At 39.3% G+C, this 17,506-nt stretch overlaps 1 protein-coding gene across 1 annotated transcript in view; it reads left to right on the forward strand.

The window, feature by feature from the left end:
* The window catches only part of pparab (peroxisome proliferator-activated receptor alpha b), a 111,641-nt gene that overhangs the window by 755 nt on the left and 93,380 nt on the right, over positions 1-17,506 (forward strand). The gene's annotated exons all lie outside the window — the stretch shown is intronic.

Below are 17,506 nucleotides of genomic sequence, written 5' to 3' on the forward strand. Positions count from 1 at the left end.
TCTATAATGGCTGTTTGCCCGTGCAAAGTCTTTATTGCAAGCATATTTGATCATCTAGAATGGCTGTTTGCCCGTGCAAAGTCTTTATTGCAAGCATATTTGATCATCTAGAATGGCTGTTTGCCCGTGCAAAGTCTTTATTTCAAGCATATTTGATCATCTAGAATGGCTGTTTGCCCGTGCAAAGTCTTTATTGCAAGCATATTTGATCATCCATTATGGCTGTTTGCCCGTGCAAAACCTTTATTTCAAGCATATTTGATCATCTATAATGGCTATTTGCCCGTGCAAAGTCTTTATTTCAAGCATATTTGATCATCCATAATGGCTGTTTGCCCGTGCAAAGTCTTTATTTCAAGCATATTTGATCATCCATAATGGCTGTTTGCCCGTGCAAAGTCTTTATTTCAAGCATATTTGATCATCTAGAATGGCTGTTTGCCCGTGCAAAGTCTTTATTTCAAGCATATTTGATCATCCATAATGGCTGTTTGCCCATGCAAAGTCTTTATTTCAAGCATATTTGATCATCCATAATGGCTGTTTGACCGTGCAAAGTCTTTATTGCAAGCATATTTGATCATCTATAATGGCTGTTTGCCCGTGCAAAGTCTGTATTGCAAGCATATTTGATCATCTATAATGGCTGTTTGCCCGTGCAAAGTCTGTATTGCAAGCATATTTGATCATCTATAATGGCTGTTTGCCCGTGCAAAGTCTGTGTTGCAAGCATATTTGATCATCTATAATGGCTGTTTGCCCATGCAAAGTCTTTATTGCAAGCATATTTGATCATCTAGAATGGCTGTTTGCCCGTGCAAAGTCTGTATTGCAAGCATATTTGATCATCTAGAATGGCTGTTTGCCCGTGCAAAGTCTGTATTGCAAGCATATTTGATCATCTAGAATGGCTGTTTGCCCGTGCAAAGTCTTTATTGCAAGCATATTTGATCATCTATAATGGCTGTTTGCCCGTGCAAAGTCTGTATTGCAAGCATATTTGATCATCTAGAATGGCTGTTTGCCCGTGCAAAGTCTGTATTGCAAGCATATTTGATCATCTATAATGGCTGTTTGCCCGTGCAAAGTCTTTATTGCAAGCATATTTGATAATCTAGAATGGCTGTTTGCCCGTGCAAAGTCTGTATTGCAAGCATATTTGATCATCTATAATGGCTGTTTGCCCGTGCAAAGTCTGTATTGCAAGCATATTTGATCATCTAGAATGGCTGTTTGCCCGTGCAAAGTCTGTATTGCAAGCATATTTGATCATCTAGAATGGCTGTTTGCCCGTGCAAAGTCTTTATTGCAAGCATATTTGATCATCTATAATGGCTGTTTGCCCGTGCAAAGTCTTTATTGCAAGCATATTTGATCATCTAGAATGGCTGTTTGCCCGTGCAAAGTCTTTATTTCAAACATATTTGATCATCCATAATGGCTGTTTGCCCATGCAAAGTCTTTATTTCAAGCATATTTTATCATCCATAATGGCTGTTTGCCCGTGCAAAGTCTTTATTGCAAGCATATTTGATCATCTATAATGGCTGTTTGCCCGTGCAAAGTCTGTATTGCAAGCATATTTGATCATCTATAATGGCTGTTTGCCCGTGCAAAGTCTGTATTGCAAGCATATTTGATCATCTATAATGGCTGTTTGCCCGTGCAAAGTCTGTATTGCAAGCATATTTGATCATCTATAATGGCTGTTTGCCCGTGCAAAGTCTTTATTGCAAGCATATTTGATCATCTAGAATGGCTGTTTGCCCGTGCAAAGTCTTTATTGCAAGCATATTTGATAATCTAGAATGGCTGTTTGCCCGTGCAAAGTCTGTATTGCAAGCATATTTGATCATCTATAATGGCTGTTTGCCCGTGCAAAGTCTGTATTGCAAGCATATTTGATCATCTAGAATGGCTGTTTGCCCGTGCAAAGTCTGTATTGCAAGCATATTTGATTATCTATAATGGCTGTTTGCCCGTGCAAAGTCTTTTTTGCAAGCATATTTGATCATCTAGAATGGCTGTTTGCCCGTGCAAAGTCTTTATTGCAAGCATATTTGATCATCTAGAATGGCTGTTTGCCCGTGCAAAGTCTTTATTTCAAGCATATTTGATCATCTAGAATGGCTGTTTGCCCGTGCAAAGTCTTTATTGCAAGCATATTTGATCATCCATTATGGCTGTTTGCCCGTGCAAAACCTTTATTTCAAGCAAATTTGATCATCTATAATGGCTGTTTGCCCGTGCAAAGTATTTATTTCAAGCATATTTGATCATCCATAATGGCTGTTTGCCCGTGCAAAGTCTTTATTTCAAGCATATTTGATCATCCATAATGGCTGTTTGCCCGGGCAAAGTCTTTATTTCAAGCATATTTGATCATCGAGAATGGCTGTTTGCCCGTGCAAAGTCTTTATTTCAAGCATATTTGATCATCCATAATGGCTGTTTGCCCGTGCAAAGTCTTTATTTCAAGCATATTTGATCATCCATAATGGCTGTTTGCCCGTGCAAAGTCTTTATTGCAAGCATATTTGATCATCTATAATGGCTGTTTGCCCGTGCAAAGTCTGTATTGCAAGCATATTTGATCATCTATAGTGGCTGTTTGCCCGTGCAAAGTCTTTATTTCAAGCATATTTGATCATCCATAATGGCTGTTTGCCCGTGCAAAGTCTTTATTGCAAGCATATTTGATCATCTATAATGGCTGTTTGCCCGTGCAAAGTCTGTATTGCAAGCATATTTGATCATCTAGAATGGCTGTTTGCCCGTGCAAAGTCTTTATTGCAAGCATATTTGATCATCTATAATGGCTGTTTGCCCGTGCAAAGTCTGTATTGCAAGCATATTTGATCATCTAGAATGTCTGTTTGCCCGTGCAAAGTCTGTATTTCAAGCATATTTGATCATCTACAATGGCTGTTTGCCCGTGCAAAGTCTTTATTGCAAGCATATTTGATAATCTAGAATGGCTGTTTGCCCGTGCAAAGTCTGTATTGCAAGCATATTTGATCATCTAGAATGGCTGTTTGCCCGTGCAAAGTCTGTATTGCAAGCATATTTGATCATCTAGAATGGCTGTTTGCCCGTGCAAAGTCTGTATTGCAAGCATATTTGATCATCTAGAATGGCTGTTTGCCCGTGCAAAGTCTTTATTGCAAGCATATTTGATCATCTATAATGGCTGTTTGCCCGTGCAAAGTCTGTATTGCAAGCATATTTGATCATCTAGAATGGCTGTTTGCCCGTGCAAAGTCTGTATTGCAAGCATATTTGATCATCTATAATGGCTGTTTGCCCGTGCAAAGTCTTTATTGCAAGCATATTTGATAATCTAGAATGGCTGTTTGCCCGTGCAAAGTCTGTATTGCAAGCATATTTGATCATCTATAATGGCTGTTTGCCCGTGCAAAGTCTGTATTGCAAGCATATTTGATCATCTAGAATGGCTGTTTGCCCGTGCAAAGTCTGTATTGCAAGCATATTTGATTATCTAGAATGGCTGTTTGCCCGTGCAAAGTCTTTATTTCAAGCATATTTGATCATCTAGAATGGCTGTTTGCCCGTGCAAAACCTTTATTTCAAGCATATTTGATAATCTATAATGGCTGTTTGCCCGTGCAAAGTCTTTATTTCAAGCATATTTGATCATCTAGAATGGCTGTTTGCCCGTGCAAAACCTTTATTTCAAGCATATTTGATAATCTATAATGGCTGTTTGCCCGTGCAAAGTCTTTATTGCAAGCATACTTGATCATCCATTATGGCTGTTTGCCTGTGCAAAACCTTTATTTCAAGCATATTTGATCATCTATAATGGCTGTTTGCCCGTGCAAAGTCTTTATTTCAAGCATATTTGATCATCCATAATGGCTGTTTGCCCGTGCAAAGTCTTTATTTCAAGCATATTTGATCATCCATAATGGCTGTTTGCCCGTGCAAAGTCTTTATTGCAAGCATATTTGATCATCTATAATGGCTGTTTGCCCGTGCAAAGTCTTTATTGCAAGCATCCTTACTTGCGCCGCATTTGACCTGAGTTTAGAGGCGCAGCTGAAGCAAAACAAAGAAAAAAAGCCATCTTCATGACATGTAAAACCTGTGACATAATGTTGTATTCTCTGCTTGCTTTATTCCTGGATGTGTTGTTCCTTCATGGAGAGCACTTTGGTGCATTTTCTACGTCAAAAATGCAAAAAACGTGTGTTGCACCTCGGGTGCTGCTGGTTCAACAATCTTTGACTGGTGTTCCTAAAAACAGCAGAATGCTCCTGTCATATAGACAATCTTTGACTAGTGTTTTGTAGTAGGTTCCTAAAAAGAGCAGAATGCTCCTGTCATATAGACAATCTTTGACTAGTGTTTTGCAGTAGGTTCCTAAAAAGAGCAGAATGCTCCTGTCATATACACAATCTTTGACTAGTGTTTTTGCAGTAGGTTCCTAAAAACAGCAGAATGCTCCTGTCATATAGACAATCATTGACTAGTGTTTTGTAGTAAATTCCTAAAAACAGCAGAAAGGTCCTGTCTTATAGAGGATCTTTGACTAGTGTTTTTGCAGTAGGTTCCTAAAAACAGCAGAATGCTCCTGTCATATAGACAATCTTTGACTAGTGTTTTTGCAGTAGATTTGTAAAAACAGCAGAATGCTCCTGTCATATAGACAATCTTTGACTAGTGTTTTTGCAGTAGGTTCCTAAAAACAGCAGAATGCTCCTGTCATATAGACAATCTTTGACTAGTGTTTTTGCAGTAGGTTCGTAAAAACAGCAGAATGCTCCTGTCATATAGACAATCTTTGACTAGTGTTTTGTAGTAGATTCATAAAAACAGCAGAATGCTCCCGTCATATAGACAATCTTTGACCAGTGTTTTTGCAGTAGATTCATAAAAACAGCAGAATGCTCCTGTCATATAGACAATCTTTGACTATTGTTTTGTAGTAGATTCATAAAAACAGCAGAATGCTCCTGTCATATAGACAATCTTTGACTAGTGTTTTTGCAGTAGGTTTGTAAAAATAGCAGAATGCTCCTGTCATATAGACAATCTTTGACTAGTGTTTTGTAGTAGATTCATAAAAAGAGCAGAATGCTCCTGTCATATAGACAATCTTTGACTAGTGTTTTTGCAGTAGATTCATAAAAACAGCAGAATGCTCCTGTCATATAGACAATCTTTGACTAGTGTTTTTGCAGTAGGTTCCTAAAAACAGCAGAATGCTCCTGTCATATAGACAATCTTTGACTAGTGTTTTGTAGTAGATTCATAAAAACAGCAGAATGCTCCTGTCATATAGACAATCTTTGACTAGTGTTTTGTAGTGGATTCATAAAAACAGCAGAATGCTCCTGTCATATAGACAATCTTTGACTAGTGTTTTGTAGTAGATTCATAAAAAGAGCAGAATGCTCCTGTCATATAGACAATCTTTGACTAGTGTTTTTGCAGTAGATTCATAAAAACAGCAGAATGCTCCTGTCATATAGACAATCTTTGACTAGTGTTTTTGCAGTAGGTTCCTAAAAACAGCAGAATGCTCCTGTCATATAGACAATCTTTGACTAGTGTTTTGTAGTAGATTCATAAAAACAGCAGAATGCTCCTGTCATATAGACAATCTTTGACTAGTGTTTTGTAGTGGATTCATAAAAACAGCAGAATGCTCCTGTCATATAGACAATCTTTGACTAGTGTTTTGTAGTAGATTCATAAAAACAGCAGAATGCTCCCATCATATAGACAATCTTTGACCAGTGTTTTTGCAGTAGATTCATAAAAACAGCAGAATGCTCCTGTCATATAGACAATCTTTGACTAGTGTTTTTGCAGTAGGTTTGTAAAAACAGCAGAATGCTCCTGTCATATAGACAATCTTTGACTAGTGTTTTGTAGTAGATTCATAAAAAGAGCAGAATGCTCCTGTCATATAGACAATCTTTGACTAGTGTTTTTGCAGTAGGTTCCTAAAAACAGCAGAATGCTCCTGTCATATAGACAATCTTTGACTAGTGTTTTTGCAGTAGATTCATAAAAACAGCAGAATGCTCCTGTCATATAGACAATCTTTGACTAGTGTTTTTGCAGTAGATTCATAAAAACAGCAGAATGCTCCTGTCATATAGACAATCTTTGACTAGTGTTTTTGCAGTAGGTTCCTAAAAACAGCAGAATGCTCCTGTCATATAGACAATCTTTGACTAGTGTTTTTGCAGTAGATTCATAAAAACAGCAGAATGCTCCTGTCATATAGACAATCTTTGACTAGTGTTTTTGCAGTAGGTTCCTAAAAACAGCAGAATGCTCCCGTCATATAGACAATCTTTGACTAGTGTTTTGTAGTAGATTCATAAAAACAGCAGAATGCTCCTGTCATATAGACAATCTTTGACTAGTGTTTTGTAGTACATTCATAAAAACAGCAGAATGCTCCTGTAATATAGACAATCTTTGACTAGTGTTTTTGCAGTAGGTTTGTAAAAACAGCAGAATGCTCCTGTCATATAGACAATCTTTGACTAGTGTTTTACTTTATCTGCGCCAAACTAAATTGACGTGAAATCCAACGGTGCCATTTTTCGGTATCTGGGTGAATCTGACGTCACGTCCATTGCGGTTCTGAGGAGCGATACATGATACATGGGATTAGTGATAACTGCAGTAAAACTTTCCACTGTTTATATTCCGGTTTTGAATTAAAATGATGGAAAGACGGAGATGAATGACTGCACTTTGATACACTCACACTGGACTGAACAGGAAAACAAGAGACATTAACGTCTTTCCCCATTAAGAAACGACATACCCCAATTTAAACTTGTATGAACACTTTACTGTCTGAGCAACTAATATTAATACTAATATTAATAACTAATAAAAACATACAAAATATAAATGTTTCTAATGTGTATAATTATTTATGTTTAAAAATAAAGTACTTTTTGAACACATTCAACAATATTGCAATTTGTAATTTGGTGCTAATTTTGGTCACAATAACTGTGATGTGAAACGTTCATGTCGTTACATCCCGAACAATTGGCCATCACTCCAGCAGCACTGAGAGCGCAGTCAGCCAAACTGCCGCTGTGTAAAGTTTCAATGTTCATTGATTCAGAAGTTTATTAATAGAACAGCTGGCCCGAAGTCATCATCTCTTTTTTTAAAACAATTCCTAGTTATTAATTAGCGGAATTATTGGTAGTGGATCTAACATAATAGTGAGAGTCCAGTCCATAGTGGATCTAACATAATAGTATGAGAGTCCAGTCCATAGTGGATCTAACATAATAGTATGAGAGTCCAGTCCATAGTGGATCTAACATAATAGTGTGAGAGTCCAGTCCATAGTGGATCTAACATAATAGTATGAGAGTCCAGTCCATAGTGGATCTAACATAATAGTGTGAGAGTCCAGTCCATAGTGGATCTAACATAATAGTATGAGAGTCCAGTCCATAGTGGATCTAACATAATAGTATGAGAGTCCAGTCCATAGTGGATCTAACATAATAGTGAGAGTCCAGTCCATAGTGGATCTAACATAATAGTATGAGAGTCCAGTCCATAGTGGATCTAACATAATAGTATGAGAGTCCAGTCCATAGTGGATCTAACATAATAGTATGAGAGTCCAGTCCATAGTGGATCTAACATAATAGTATGAGAGTCCAGTCCATAGTGGATCTAACATAATAGTATAAGAGTCCAGTCCGTAGTGGATCTAACATAATAATGAGAGTCCAGTCCATCGTGGATCTAACATAATAGTATGAGAGTCCAGTCCATAGTGGATCTAACATAATAGTGTGAGAGTCCAGTCCATAGTGGATCTAACATAATAGTATGAGAGTCCAGTCCATAGTGGATCTAACATAATAGTATGAGAGTCCAGTCCATAGTGGATCTAACATAATAGTGTGAGAGTCCAGTCCATAGTGGATCTAACATAATAGTGTGAGAGTCCAGTCCATAGTGGATCTAACATAATAGTATGAGAGTCCAGTCCATAGTGGATCTAACATAATAGTGTGAGAGTCCAGTCCATAGTGGATCTAACATAATAGTGTGAGAGTCCAGTCCATAGTGGATCTAACATAATAGTGAGAGTCCAGTCCATAGTGGATCTAACATAATAGTATGACAGTCCAGTCCATAGTGGATCTAACATAATAGTATGAGAGTCCAGTCCATAGTGGATCTAACATAATAGTGAGAGTCCAGTCCATAGTGGATCTAACATAATAGTGTGAGAGTCCAGTCCATAGTGGATCTAACATAATAGTATGAGAGTCCAGTCCATAGTGGATCTAACATAATAGTATGAGAGTCCAGTCCATAGTGGATCTAACATAATAGTATGAGAGTCCAGTCCATAGTGGATCTAACATAATAGTGAGAGTCCAGTCCATAGTGGATCTAACATAATAGTGAGAGTCCAGTCCAAAGTGGATCTAACATAATAGTGAGAGTCCAGTCCATAGTGGATCTAACATAATAGTGTGAGAGTCCAGTCCGTAGTGGATCTAACATAATAGTGAGAGTCCAGTCCAAAGTGGATCTAACATAATAGTATGAGAGTCCAGTCCATAGTGGATCTAACATAATAGTGTGAGAGTCCAGTCCATAGTGGATCTAACATAATAGTGTGAGAGTCCAGTCCATAGTGGATCTAACATAATAGTATGAGAGTCCAGTCCATAGTGGATCTAACATAATAGTGTGAGAGTCCAGTCCATAGTGGATCTAACATAATAGTGTGAGAGTCCAGTCCATAGTGGATCTAACATAATAGTGAGAGTCCAGTCCATAGTGGATCTAACATAATAGTATGAGAGTCCAGTCCATAGTGGATCTAACATAATAGTATGAGAGTCCAGTCCATAGTGGATCTAACATAATAGTGAGAGTCCAGTCCATAGTGGATCTAACATAATAGTGTGAGAGTCCAGTCCATAGTGGATCTAACATAATAGTATGAGAGTCCAGTCCATAGTGGATCTAACATAATAGTATGAGAGTCCAGTCCATAGTGGATCTAACATAATAGTATGAGAGTCCAGTCCATAGTGGATCTAACATAATAGTGAGAGTCCAGTCCATAGTGGATTTAACATAATAGTGAGAGTCCAGTCCAAAGTGGATCTAACATAATAGTGAGAGTCCAGTCCATAGTGGATCTAACATAATAGTGTGAGAGTCCAGTCCGTAGTGGATCTAACATAATAGTGAGAGTCCAGTCCAAAGTGGATCTAACATAATAGTGAGAGTCCAGTCCATAGTGGATCTAACATAATAGTGTGAGTCCAGTCCATAGTGGATCTAACATAATAGTGTGAGAGTCCAGTCCATAGTGGATCTAACATAATAGTGTGAGAGTCCAGTCCATAGTGGATTTAACATAATAGTATGAGAGTCCAGTCCATATTGGTCCTAACATAATAGTGTGAGAGTCCAGTCCATAGTGGATCTAACATAGTAGTGTGAGAGTCCAGTCCATAGTGGATCTAACATAATAGTGAGAGTCCAGTCCATACTGGATCTAACATAATAGTATGAGAGTCCAGTCCATAGTGGATCTAACATAATAGTGTGAGAGTCCAGTCCATAGTGGATCTAACATAATAGTGAGAGTCCAGTCCATAGTGGATCTAACATAATAGTGAGAGTCCAGTCCATAGTGGGTCTAACATAATAGTGAGAGTCCAGTCCATAGTGGATCTAACATAATAGTGTGAGAGTCCAGTCTATAGTGGATCTAACATAATAGTGTGAGAGTCCAGTCCATAGTGGATCTAACATAATAGTGTGAGAGTCCAGTCCATAGTGGATCTAACATAATAGTGAGAGTCCAGTCCATAGTGGATCTAACATAATAGTGTGAGAGTCCAGTCCATAGTGCATCTAACATAATAGTATGAGAGTCCAGTCCATAGTGGATCTAACATAATAGTGTGAGAGTCCAGTCCATAGTGGATCTAACATAATAGTGTGAGAGTCCAGTCCATAGTGCATCTAACATAATAGTATGAGAGTCCAGTCCATAGTGGATCTAACATAATAGTGTGAGAGTCCAGTCCATAGTGGATCTAACATAATAGTGTGAGAGTCCAGTCCATAGTGGATCTAACATAACAGTGAGAGTCCAGTCCATAGTGGATCTAACATAATAGTATGACAGTCCAGTCCATAGTGGATCTAACATAATAGTGTGAGAGTCCAGTCCATAGTGGATCTAACATAATAGTGAGAGTCCAGTCCATAGTGGATCTAACATAATAGTGTGAGAGTCCAGTCCATAGTGGATCTAACATAATAGTATGAGAGTCCAGTCCATAGTGGATCTAACATAATAGTGTGAGAGTCCAGTCCATAGTGGATCTAACATAATAGTATGAGAGTCCAGTCCATAGTGGATCTAACATAATAGTGTGAGAGTCCAGTCCATAGTGGATCTAACATAATAGTATGAGAGTCCAGTCCATAGTGGATCTAACATAATAGTGAGAGTCCAGTCCATAGTGGATCTAACATAATAGTGAGAGTCCAGTCCATAGTGGGTCTAACATAATAGTGTGAGAGTCCAGTCCATAGTGGATCTAACATAATAGTGTGAGAGGCCAGTCCATAGTGGATCTAACATAATAGTGAGAGTCCAGTCCATAGTGGATCTAACATAATAGGATGAGAGTCCAGTCCATAGTGGATCTAACATAATAGTGTGAGAGTCCAGTCCATAGTGGATCTAACATAATAGTGTGAGAGTCCAGTCCATAGTGGATCTAACATAATAGTGAGAGTCCAGTCCATAGTGGATCTAACATAATAGTGAGAGTCCAGTCCATAGTGGATCTAACATAATAGTGAGAGAGTCCAGTCCATAGTGGATCTAACATAATAGTGAGAGTCCAGTCCATAGTGGATCTAACATAATAGTGTGAGAGTCCAGTCCATAGTGGATCTAACATAATAGTGTGAGAGTCCAGTCCATAGTGGATCTAACATAATAGTATGAGAGTCCAGTCCATAGTGGATCTAACATAATAGTGTGAGAGTCCAGTCCATAGTGGATCTAACATAATAGTATGAGAGTCCAGTCCATAGTGGATCTAACATAACAGTGAGAGTCCAGTCCATAGTGGATCTAACATAATAGTGAGAGTCCAGTCCAAAGTGGATCTAACATAATAGTGAGAGTCCTGTCCATAGTGGATCTAACATAATAGTGTGAGAGTCCAGTCCATAGTGGATCTAACATAATAGTGAGAGTCCAGTCCAAAGTGGATCTAACATAATAGTATGAGAGTCCAGTCCATAGTGGATCTAACATAATAGTGAGAGTCCAGTCCATAGTGGATCTAACATAATAGTGAGAGTCCAGTCCATAGTGGATCTAACATAATAGTATGAGAGTCCAGTCCATAGTGGATCTAACATAATAGTGAGAGTCCAGTCCATAGTGGATCTAACATAATAGTGTGAGTCCAGTCCATAGTGGATCTAACATAATAGTGTGAGAGTCCAGTCCATAGTGGATCTAACATAATAGTGTGAGAGTCCAGTCCATAGTGGATTTAACATAATAGTATGAGAGTCCAGTCCATATTGGTTCTAACATAATAGTGTGAGAGTCCAGTCCATAGTGGATCTAACATAGTAGTGTGAGAGTCCAGTCCATAGTGGATCTAACATAATAGTGAGAGTCCAGTCCATAGTGGATCTAACATAATAGTATGAGAGTCCAGTCCATAGTGGATCTAACATAATAGTGTGAGAGTCCAGTCCATAGTGGATCTAACATAATAGTGAGAGTCCAGTCCATAGTGGATCTAACATAATAGTGAGAGTCCAGTCCATAGTGGGTCTAACATAATAGTGAGAGTCCAGTCCATAGTGGATCTAACATAATAGTGTGAGAGTCCAGTCCATAGTGGATCTAACATAATAGTGTGAGAGTCTAGTCCATAGTGGATCTAACATAATAGTGTGAGAGTCCAGTCCATAGTGGATCTAACATAATAGTGAGAGTCCAGTCCATAGTGGATCTAACATAATAGTGTGAGAGTCCAGTCCATAGTGCATCTAACATAATAGTATGAGAGTCCAGTCCATAGTGGATCTAACATAATAGTGTGAGAGTCCAGTCCATAGTGGATCTAACATAATAGTGTGAGAGTCCAGTCCATAGTGCATCTAACATAATAGTATGAGAGTCCAGTCCATAGTGGATCTAACATAATAGTGTGAGAGTCCAGTCCATAGTGGATCTAACATAATAGTGTGAGAGTCCAGTCCATAGTGGATCTAACATAATAGTGAGAGTCCAGTCCATAGTGGATCTAACATAATAGTGTGAGAGTCCAGTCCATAGTGGATCTAACATAATAGTGAGAGTCCAGTCCATAGTGGATCTAACATAATAGTGTGAGAGTCCAGTCCATAGTTGATCTAACATAATAGTGTGAGAGTCCAGCCCATAGTGGATCTAACATAATAGTATGAGAGTCCAGTCCATAGTGGATCTAACATAATAGTGTGAGAGTCCAGTCCATAGTGGATCTAACATAATAGTGTGAGAGTCCAGTCCATAGTGGATCTAACATAATAGTATGAGAGTCCAGTCCATAGTGGATCTAACATAATAGTGTGAGAGTCCAGTCCATAGTGGATCTAACATAATAGTATGAGAGTCCAGTCCATAGTGGATCTAACATAATAGTGAGAGTCCAGTCCATAGTGGATCTAACATAATAGTGAGAGTCCAGTCCATAGTGGGTCTAACATAATAGTGTGAGAGTCCAGTCCATAGTGGATCTAACATAATAGTGTGAGAGGCCAGTCCATAGTGGATCTAACATAATAGTGAGAGTCCAGTCCATAGTGGATCTAACATAATAGTATGAGAGTCCAGTCCATAGTGGATCTAACATAATAGTGTGAGAGTCCAGTCCATAGTGGATCTAACATAATAGTGTGAGAGTCCAGTCCATAGTGGATCTAACATAATAGTGAGAGTCCAGTCCATAGTGGATCTAACATAATAGTGTGAGAGTCCAGTCCATAATGGATCTAACATAATAGTGAGAGTCCAGTCCATAGTGGATCTAACATAATAGTGAGAGTCCAGTCCATAGTGGATCTAACATAATAGTGAGAGAGTCCAGTCCATAGTGGATCTAACATAATAGTGAGAGTCCAGTCCATAGTGGATCTAACATAATAGTGTGAGAGTCCAGTCCATAGTGGATCTAACATAATAGTGAGAGAGTCCAGTCCATAGTGGATCTAACATAATAGTGAGAGTCCAGTCCATAGTGGATCTAACATAATAGTGAGAGTCCAGTCCATAGTGGATCCAACATAATAGTGAGAGTCCAGTCCATAGTGGATCTAACATAATAGTGTGAGAGTCCAGTCCATAGTGGATCTAACATAATAGTGAGAGAGTCCAGTCCATAGTGGGTCTAACATAATAGTGAGAGTCCAGTCCATAGTGGATCTAACATAATAGTGAGAGTCCAGTCCATAGTGGATCTAACATAATAGTGTGAGAGTCCAGTCCATAGTGGATCTAACATAATAGTGTGAGAGTCCAGTCCATAGTGGATCTAACATAATAGTGAGAGTCCAGTCCATAGTGGATCTAACATAATAGTGTGAGAGTCCAGTCCATAGTGGATCTAACATAATAGTGAAAGTCCAGTCCATAGTGGATCTAACATAATAGTGTGAGAGTCCAGTCCATAATGGATCTAGCATAATAGTGAGAGTCCAGTCCATAGTGGATCTAACATAATAGTGAGAGTCCAGTCCATAGTGGATCTAACATAATAGTGAGAGAGTCCAGTCCATAGTGGATCTAACATAATAGTGAGAGTCCAGTCCATAGTGGATCTAACATAATAGTGTGAGAGTCCAGTCCATAGTGGATCTAACATAATAGTGAGAGAGTCCAGTCCATAGTGGATCTAACATAATAGTGAGAGTCCAGTCCATAGTGGATCTAACATAATAGTGAGAGTCCAGTCCATAGTGGATCCAACATAATAGTGAGAGTCCAGTCCATAGTGGATCTAACATAATAGTGTGAGAGTCCAGTCCATAGTGGATCTAACATAATAGTGAGAGAGTCCAGTCCATAGTGGGTCTAACATAATAGTGAGAGTCCAGTCCATAGTGGATCTAACATAATAGTGAGAGTCCAGTCCATAGTGGATCTAACATAATAGTGTGAGAGTCCAGTCCATAGTGGATCTAACATAATAGTGAGAGTCCAGTCCATAGTGGATCTAACATAATAGTGTGAGAGTCCAGTCCATAGTGGATCTAACATAATAGTGAGAGTCCAGTCCATAGTGGATCTAACATAATAGTGTGAGAGTCCAGTCCATAGTGGATCTAGCATAATAGTGTGAGAGTCCAGTCCATAGTGGATCTAACATAATAGTGTGAGAGTCCAGTCCATAGTGGATCTAACATAATAGTGTGAGAGTCCAGTCCATAGTGGATCTAACATAATAGTGTGAGAGTCCAGTCCATAGTGGGTCTGACACTATATTGTGAGAGTCCAGTCCATAGTGGATCTAACATAATAGTGTGAGAGTCCAATCCATAGTGGATCCAACATAATAGTGTGAGAGTCCAGTCCATAGTGGATCTAACATAATAGTGTGAGAGTCCAGTCCATAGTGGATCTAACATAATAGTGAGAGTCCCGTCCATAGTGGATCTAACATAATAGTGAGAGTCCAGTCCATAGTGGATCTAACATAATAGTGTGAGAGTCCAGTCCATAGTGGATCTAACATAATAGTGAGAGTCCAGTCCATAGTGGATCTAACATAATAGTGAGAGTCCAGTCCATAGTGGATCTAACATAATAGTGTGAGAGTCCAGTCCATAGTGGATCTAACATAATAGTGTGAGAGTCCAGTCCATAGTGGATCTAACATAATAGTGTGAGAGTCCAATCCATAGTGGGTCTGACACTATATTGTGAGAGTCCAGTCCATAGTGGATCTAACATAATAGTGTGAGAGTCCAATCCATAGTGGATCCAACATAATAGTGTGAGAGTCCAGTCCATAGTGGATCTAACATAATAGTGTGAGAGTCCAGTCCATAGTGGATCTAACATAATAGTGAGAGTCCCGTCCATAGTGGATCTAACATAATAGTGAGAGTCCAGTCCATAGTGGATCTAACATAATAGTGTGAGAGTCCAGTCCATAGTGGATCTAACATAATAGTGTGAGAGTCCAGTCCATCGTGGATCTAACATAATAGTGTGAGAGTCCAGTCCATAGTGGATCTAACATAATAGTGTGAGAGTCCAGTCCATAGTGGATCTAACATAATAGTGAGAGTCCAGTCCATAGTGGATCTAACATAATAGTGTGAGTCCAGTCCATAGTGGATCTAACATAATAGTGTGAGAGTCCAGTCCATAGTGGATCTAACATAATAGTGAGAGTCCAGTCCATAGTGGATCTAACATAATAGTGAGAGTCCAGCCCATAGTGGATCTAACATAATAGTATGAGAGTCCAGTCCATAGTGGATCTAACATAATAGTGTGAGAGTCCAGTCCATAGTGGATCTAACATAATAGTATGAGAGCCCAGTCCATAGTGGATCTAACATAATAGTGTGAGAGTCCAGTCCATAGTGGATCTAACATAATAGTGTTACAGTCCAGTCCATAGTGGATCTAACATAATAGTGAGAGTCCAGTCCATAGTGGATCTAACATAATAGTGTGAGAGTCCAGTCCATAGTGGATCTAACATAATAGTGAGAGAGTCCAGTCCATAGTGGATCTAACATAATAGTGAGAGTCCAGTCCATAGTGGATCTAACATAATAGTGAGAGTCCAGTCCATAGTGGATCTAACATAATAGGGAGAGTCCAGTCCATAGTGGATCTAACATAATAGTGTGAGAGTCCAGTCCATAGTGGATCTAACATAATAGTGAGAGAGTCCAGTCCATTGTGGATCTAACATAATAGTGAGAGTCCAGTCCATAGTGGATCTAACATAATAGTGAGAGTCCAGTCCATAGTGGATCTAACATAATAGTGAGAGTCCAGTCCATAGTAGATCTAACATAATAGTGAGAGAGTCCAGTCCATAGTGGATCTAACATAATAGTGTGAGTGTCCAGTCCATAGTGGATCTAACATAATAGTGTGAGAGTCCAGTCCATAGTGGATCTAACATAATAGTGTGAGAGTCCAGTCCTTAGTGGATCTAACATAATAGTGAGAGTCCAGTCCATAGTGGATCTAACATAATAGTGTGAGAGTCCAGTCCATAGTGGATCTAACATAATAGTGTGAGAGTCCAGTCCATAGTGGATCTAACATAATAGTATGAGAGTCCAGTCCATAGTGGATCTAACATAATAGTATGAGAGTCCAGTCCATAGTGGATCTAACATAATAGTGTGAGAGTCCAGTCCATAGTGGATCTAACATAATAGTGTGAGAGTCCAGTCCATAGTGGATCTAACATAATAGTGTGAGAGTCCAGTCCATAGTGGATCTAACATAATAGTGAGAGTCCAGTCCATAGTGGATCTAGCTGATAATGTAATGGCTAACGTCCCTCCACAAATAATCTCCTTTCTTCCTAGAGGACGAGGTGTAGCTTAGCATGCTACAGTTCTTGAGTGACACTAGAGTCAGTGACTCCACACGTCTATGTTTGCCCTTTCTAAAAATATGACTGTGTGTCCGTCTGTGTACTGTTTGTCTCCTCCGTGATGACTATTTACTTTTTGTTGTCACGCTGGAGATAACACGCCACTTTGTCGTCATCATTTTTTATCAGTCACAGATTACAGCAAACCACGTGACATCACTCTCGTCTCCTATTGGTCGTCAGAATGTAAACAGGAAGTGGCTCGATGAAGGCACAATAGTAGCATGTCCTCTTCACCAGCGTCCATTGCAGTGGACATTTGTTTTTTGTGGTCTTTCTTAAGGTCAGACGGTGTCTCCAGGAATGCGATCCTGCTAAAATTCCCGCACATCAACCAATCCCCCGGGAATGATTTGCAATGCCTCGCAACTTTGCCGGTTGCTCACCATTTGGCCAATCAGATTAGCCTCTGAGCGGCACTTAAACGCCCGCGTAATCAAAACGTGTGTTTGGTTCTTGTGTGGACGAGGCGGCAACAGCAAAGTGTCACAAAATACCGTCAATTGCGGACTACACGCCTCTACTTTTTGTTTTATGCTTTGAACCCTGCGGCTTATAAAACGGCGCGGCTCATTTTATGGATTTGTTTTCGCTGACGACCGTAGATTCTGTTTGACAACAAAACAAGCAAACGCACTGAGAAGGTGTGTTGTTGTTTGTGTTACTGTGCCATCTTTTTGACGAGTTGGCTCATTGCCCTTCTTTTTAGACCGAGCTACGAACCGTTCGTCTTCTGGCTGTCCATAGCGTTGCTCCTCGTATGGATTTTTCCCATTCGTCACTCCCGAGCAACGCTT

Source organism: Entelurus aequoreus, linkage group LG10 (assembly GCF_033978785.1).
Source record: "Entelurus aequoreus isolate RoL-2023_Sb linkage group LG10, RoL_Eaeq_v1.1, whole genome shotgun sequence".
Taxonomy (NCBI): Eukaryota; Metazoa; Chordata; class Actinopteri; order Syngnathiformes; family Syngnathidae; genus Entelurus; species Entelurus aequoreus.